The sequence below is a fragment of the Fukomys damarensis genome, unplaced genomic scaffold (genome assembly GCF_012274545.1).
Source record: "Fukomys damarensis isolate Sample0158 unplaced genomic scaffold, DMR_v1.0_HiC HiC_scaffold_37, whole genome shotgun sequence".
In the NCBI taxonomy this organism is placed as follows: Eukaryota; Metazoa; Chordata; class Mammalia; order Rodentia; family Bathyergidae; genus Fukomys; species Fukomys damarensis.
The window spans coordinates 47,151,806-47,159,044 of NW_022900949.1; the positions used below are offsets into that span (position 1 = coordinate 47,151,806).

Here is a 7,239-nt window from a genome sequence, read left to right on the forward strand (position 1 = left end):
GGAAAAATCCCAAAATAAACAACTTAAAATTTTGAATTGCACACCAATCTGAGCAGCAAGATGAAATTTCACAGTCCACCTGTCCCACCGAGGATATGAATCATTGCTTTGTCTGGCACATCCATACTGCCCATGTTACCCGCCAATTAGTCACTTAGTAGCTGGGTCAGAATTAGATTAACTGTTGAGGATCACATGCATGCTCACGCCGAGAGAAACCATATGTATATAACTTATTATAGTTTATTGCTATAATGGTTCTATTTCCTTCTCATTGTTGCTAATCTCTTTTTCTGTTTCTTCATTTTTTTGTTTTTTGAGACAAGGTCTCACTGTGTAGTCCAGGCTGGCCTCAAACTTGTGGCAATTCTCTTTCCTCAGCCTTCCGGATGCTGGGATTACAGGTATGTGCCACCACACCTGACTTGTTAATTCTTGCTGGGGCTAATTTATACTGTACATTTAATTTTACCATAAGAATATATGTATGCATAACGATGAAACTCAGACTCCTAGAAAAACAAGAGCAAGAAAAACCCAAAGCTCGAACAAGAGAGGAAATTATAAAGATCCGACCAGAAATCAATGCAATTGAAACTAAGAAAACGATACAAAAAATAAATGAAACAAAGAGCTGGTTTTTTGAAAGAATAAATAAAATTGACAAACCCTTAGCTAATCTTATCAAAAAAAGGAAAGAAAAGGCTCAGATCCATGCAATCAGGAATGAAAAAGGTGAAGTCACAACAGATCCAAAAGAAATCCAGAGGATCATGAACACCTACTTTGAGAACCTGTACTCTAATAAAATGGAACACACAGAAGAAATGGACAGATTTCTATATACTTATGAATTACCAAAGTTGAACGAAGAAGACAAAAACATTTTAAACACGCCAATCACAATCAGTGAAATTGAAAATGTAATTAAAAACTTACCAACAAAGAAAAACCCAGGCCCTGATGGATTCACTGCTGAATTTTACAAGACATTTAGAGAAGAACTACTACCATTACTCTTCAAACTTTTCAATGAAATTGAAAGAGAAGCTATACTTCCAAATTCATTCCTGGAAGCAAGTATCACTCTGATTCCCAAACCAGAGAAAGATACAACCAAAAAGGAGAACTACAGACCAATCTCCTTAATGAATATAGATGCAAAAATCCTTAATAAGATACTAGCAAACAGAATACAGAGGATTATTAAGAAGATCATCCATCATGACCAAGTCGGATTTATTCCAGAGATGCAAGGGTGGTTCAACATACGAAAGTCAGTGAATGTAATACATTATATTAACAAAGTCAAGGACAAAAACCATATGATCCTCTCAATAGATGCAGAAAAAGCATTTGATAAAATTCAACACCCATTCATGATAAAAACCCTGCAAAAAATTGGAATAGATGGTCTATACCTCAATTTAATAAAGGCTATTTATGAAAAACCATCAGCCAACATCATATTGAATGGCCAAAAACTGAAAACCTTCATGTTAAAATCAGGAACAAGACAAGGATGCCCACTATCGCCACTTCTCTTCAATATAGTTCTGGAAACATTAGCCACAGCAATTAGACAAGAGAAAGAAATTAAAGCAATAAAGATAGGAAAGGAAGAAGTTAAACTATCATTATTTGCTGATGATATGATACTCTACATTGAAGATCCAAAAAACTCCACCAAAAAACTTCTAGACTTAATTGACAGATTCAGTAAAGTATCTGGATACAAGGTGAATACCCAAAAATCAATAGCCTTTCTATACACAAATAACAGACAGACAGAAAGAGAAATAAGGGAAAAAATTCCTTTTACAATAGCATCCAAAAAAATGAAGTATCTAGGAATCAATCTAACAAAAGAAACAAAAGATCTCTACACTGAAAACTACAGCACTCTGAAAAAAGAAATCGAAGAGGATATAAAAAAATGGAAAGATATCCCCTGCTCCTGGGTAGGAAGAATCAACATAGTGAAAATGGCCATACTACCGAAACTGCTATATACATTCAATGCAATGCCAATTGAAATTCCAACACTATATTTCACAGAACTAGAAAAAAGAATCCAAAAATTCATTTGGAACCACAAGAGACCTAGAATAGCAAAAGCCATTATAGGCAACAGTCACATGGCACCAGGTGTAACAATTCCCAATTTGAAACTATACTACAAAGCCACTGTGATAAAATCAGCATGGTACTGGCAAAGAAATAGGCCTGAGGATCAATGGAACAGACTGGAAGACACAAAAACAAATGCAGATGTACTCAGCTACCTCATCTTCGACAAAGGAGCTCACCATCCTCAGTGGAGGAAAGATAGCCTCTTTAATAAATGGTGTTGGAAAAACTGGATATCAACCTGTCACAGATTAAAATTAGACCCTTATCTTTCGCCATGCACTAAATTAAAATCCAAATGGATTAAAGATCTAAATATTAAAACAGAAACATTAAACTTGCTGGAAAGTAAGTTAGGCAGAACTCTGGAAGACATTGGTATAGGAAAAGACTTTATGAACAAATCCTCAGTAGCACGGGAACTAGCAGAAAGAATCAACAACTGGGATCTCATCTTACTAAAAAGCTTCTGTACTTCAAAAGAAACCATTAGCAGAACTAAGAGACAATCTACAATGTGGGAAAAAATTTTTACCAGCTGTACCTCAGACAAAGGACTATTATCAAGGATATATAAAGAACTCAAAACAATCAGTCCCCCCAAATATAAAGACCCGATCCAAAAATGGGCATCCGAAATGAACAGACATTTCTCATACAAAGAAGTAAAAGCAGCAAGAAAATATATGAAAAAATGTTCCACATCACTGGTCATTCGAGAGATGCAGATGAAAACAACACTGAGATTCCACCTCACCCCACAAAGAATGGCTGCTATCAAGAAATCACACAATAACAAATGTTGGCGGGGTTGTGGGGAGAAAGGAACCCTCCTCCATTGTTGGTGGGAGTGCAGACTAGTGCAACCACTATGGAAATCAATATGGAGATACCTCAAAGAGCTTGGACTGGAGGTTCCATTTGACCCAGCCATCCCTCTGCTGGGTATCTTTCCAAGAGAACTAAAAGAATCATATCACAGAGAAGTATGTGCACCCATGTTTATAGCGGCACAGTTTGTAATAGCTAAATCTTGGAAACAGCCTATTTGCCCATCCGTTGGAAACTGGATAAAGAAGTTGTGGTTTTTCTATAAAATGGAATATTACTCAGCCATAAAGAATGAGAAAATAGATTCATTCATAGGAAAATGGATACATATTGAAGATATACTCCTAAGTGAAATAAATAAGTCACACATGTGTAAATACCGAATAGTTTCCCTGGTGTAAATAATCTGCAACAATGCATAAGATTCTAATAAGATTACTGACATTTAGAAATGGGAAGAAAGGAGCTAAAGGTGTAGGGAAGGTGGGATGGGTAGGGGAAGGGTAAAAAGGGAAAAGAAAAAAATGTGAGAGAATGAAAAGATGAAAATAAAGTGTTTGTAGATGGGGAGGGGAGGAGGGGGTGAAGGAAGGGCAGAGGTAAGGGGAAAAAATGAGAATCAAGACTTGTCATGTAGAGGTACAAGATCCCAACAATGAATGTAACTGTAAAATGTACCAATAAACTCAATTAAAGCTGAAAAAAAAAAAAGAAAAAGAATATATGTATGCATAAGATAAAACATAGTAAATAGAGACTCTGATATCATCCACAGTTTTAGGCATACAATGGGGTTACTACAACATACCCACAGGTAAAAATATGTTCTAGTTATGTTTGTGTTTACTATTAAAACTTCAATGCCTAGATTCTTTCACTAATTGAAGGTTATAATCCTATCCTTCCTTATATTTTGGAATATCTCTAAAAAGGACAATTGTACCTTATCTACTTACATGCTATCCTAATATATACTGTATAGAAAATGGCAGGATAATAGTTACTCTTTTTTCCTTTTGGCAGTTTTCAAAATAAAAGGTTGGCTCCTGAATATCTTTCAAAAGTGATCAATTACCTTAGTTTTTACAGTATCACTGTGAAGTCATGATTTAACCACTTTATGATGTGTTTGAATCCACTGCAGTCTTTTTTTTTTTTCCTGGTATCAGGGATCAAATTCAGGATCTTGTACTTGCAAGGCTGGCGCAGCACCACTGAGCTAAATCCCCGGCCCATCCACTGCAGTTATTATCTTTAATTATACTTAAGTTTTCCTGTGTTTGGCAAGTGAAGGTATTTGGGGGGCGTACTGGGTAGTGAACTCAGGCCCTTGCATCTGCAAGGCAGGTGGCGAAACCACTGAGCTAGAACCCTGGCCCAAGTGAATGTATTTTTGACACCAACCTAATAGCCTTTGATAATATCCTCGCTCTTTAGCCTGACAAAATGTTCCAGATTCACTTATATACTCTCTCCCCCAAATCTGTAATTAATCATTTCTTTAAGCTTTAGTTTTAGTAGGAAATAATATTTTAAGATTAAAATCTGGAGCTTGGCATGGTGGCAAACGCCTATAATTCTAGCACTCCAGAGGCTGAGGCAGGAGGATCACCGTGGGTTCAAATTCAGCCTCACTACACAGTGAGTTCAAGGCTATATTGAACTGCACAGTGATACCTTCTCTCAAAAAAATTAAAATCTGGGTGCTGGAGTTGCCTGTTTCTATTGGGTTGGTAAACATATCTAGGCTTTTAAATGGTTTTGATTTCTTCCCCCACCCCCCGAAAGGAGACTTTATTCTGGAAGGCAGGTGAGGGAGAGGAGAGAGAGAAGAGAGACAGGAAAGAGGAGAGATAAGGAGAAAGAGGAACGAAGAAAGGACAGTTTCATTTCTTCTTTGAACCAAGAGCTACTACAAAGTTTTTAATTCCTCACATGTCTTACTGTTTTTGTCTTAAGAATGATAATGTCATCTTTGGTACTTCAAAATACAATTAATGTTTGGATTTTTAAATTTATCATTAAGTAAAGGACACAATGCCACAAATCCCTTTCAAAATTCTCCTTCCAGCTCTGCATACACTAATCCCATCATTTTTGTCTCTTTCTGAAGCAGTTCTGGAAATCTTTTGTTGAATGTCTTTATGATGTCTAATCAAAACTTTAGTAAATGCTACTGCCAAATAGCATCCAACAAAAAGGTAGGCTCGCAAAAAAGTACAGTGTGTCCTCATCCACCTTATTCACCAGATCCAGCACCACGTGACTTCTGGCTCTTCTCCAAAGTCAAAATGACCATGAAAGGTAAATGTTTTGAATTAATCTGAACAGTGTAACTAAAGATGCTCATGAAAAAGGACTTTACGGAACCACTTCAGAAAGCGGCAAGAATGATGGGATAAGTGATTAAAGCAAGAGGGAATATTCTGAGGGAAATTAATGGCAATGTGTCTTTTACTATGATAAAGGAAAAAAATTAAGATTTACCATGTTTTTTCAATCATAAGGCATAAATTTTATCTTCAGCATGAATAGCATTATTACAATGCTCTTTTTTCTTAATCACTTTTGATATAAATTCAAACCTGTCTGCTAGTAAAACTAACCTTTTTCTTTCCTTAGGCATTTATATCTTTGCCCACCATTCACCCACAATGTTCTGAGTCATTTTTCTTTAAAAACGGGCTGGGAATTTAGCTCAATGGTTCCACCACCTGCCTTGCAAGAGCAAGGTCCCAAGTTCAATTCCAGGTACCAAAAAAAAAAAAAAAAAAAAAAAAAAAAAAAAAAAAAAAAAACAGCTGAATTTTACCTTATGATATACTCTGAAAGTATTTTACTTTTAATACAAAGCTTAATATATATTTATTGATATTAATAGCTTTCTACTTTTTTCCTTTTTCTTTTTTGGGAGTACTGGGGAATTGAACACAAGGCCTTATATGTGCTAGGCAAATAATCTCATCACTGACCTATCACCCCAGAACCCTCACTCAGTTTTAAAATTTTGTGACAGGATCTTGCTAAGTTATCCAGGCTAGTCTCAAACTTGCAATCCTCCTGCCTCAGCCTCCTGGGTAGCTGGGATTGTATCACATCCAGCTGCTTCTTTTTTAAATAACCACCATCTAATGATAAATTAGGGCTGGGCTAATACAGATTTTCGGAAGTAACTTTTAAATTCATTTTATTTCACTCAAAGTATTCATAGGTCCTGATACAAATAGTACATCTGCATTTCTGGCTGAAAACAAGAGAAACAATGAATGCATACAAGATGAATAAATAAATCCATATGGTACATGGAAGGGTATAATATTTAGATGAGCACTATTCAGTAACAGCCCATGTATCAGCATTAAATAGTCCCTTTCCTGATTCTTAATAACATAGCACCGAGGCCTGTAGTCTGTTTTTCTTTTTTTTCCAGATAGGGTCTCACCATACAGTCCAGGCTGGCCTCAAACTCACTTTGTAGCCCAGGCTGGTCTCAAACATTTTATTCTCCCACTTCAGCCTCCAGGTGTCAGGATTACAGTTGTGTGGCATACCTGCCTGGTTAATGCCTGTGGTCTTAAATGTTTGCCAGACATTCAGCTCATTGTTTCCTGCCCTCTATCACCTTGAGCCATCAGATACACTATCCATTACTCACAAATACAATAAAAATACCTGGCCAAATTCTAATTAAAATGCTTTCTAGTAAGTCAAAATAAATTAAAAAGTACACAACAGCAGGCACATTAAAACATCCCATACCTTGCTCCAAGGTAACTTGCCAAGAATATCAGAGAATCTTTTTCTGCTCCAACACACTGGCTGAAGGAAATAACACAATCCTCTAAAGGAGTCACTCCTGTCATTACTGGGATTGGTGTGAAGAGAGGATTTGACTTTGGATCAATTAAAGTCTGATAGTCTATACAAGTAACCTTTTAAAAACAAGAGAAACAGTAACGTCAACCTGGATGAAGAAACTAGTGGTTAACACTAATTCAAATATAGTACCAGTTTTAGTTTCAATGAAATGTTAACGTAAATACTTAAAATGAAAATGATATCTAAAGAACAATACAGACATAAATTCATTACATTTAGATATTAAAATCACAAAGATTGGAGTTGAAATTTTTCAAAATTCATTTTTTCCAATGTATTCATTTATCATTTTTTTCTCTTAATTCTTGAGATGTTGAAAAAGCACGTCACACTTTGGTTGTGAGGAAAAATAAATAGTATGGGATTGACCTAGAGTAACTTACTAAGGGCCAGGACTGG

The 7,239-nt window shown here is 36.0% G+C and overlaps 1 protein-coding gene across 3 annotated transcripts in view; it reads right to left on the minus strand.

The window, feature by feature from the left end:
• Positions 1-7,239, minus strand: part of Topbp1 (DNA topoisomerase II binding protein 1) — a 78,929-nt gene that overhangs the window by 44,121 nt on the left and 27,569 nt on the right. The window lies entirely within an intron of this gene.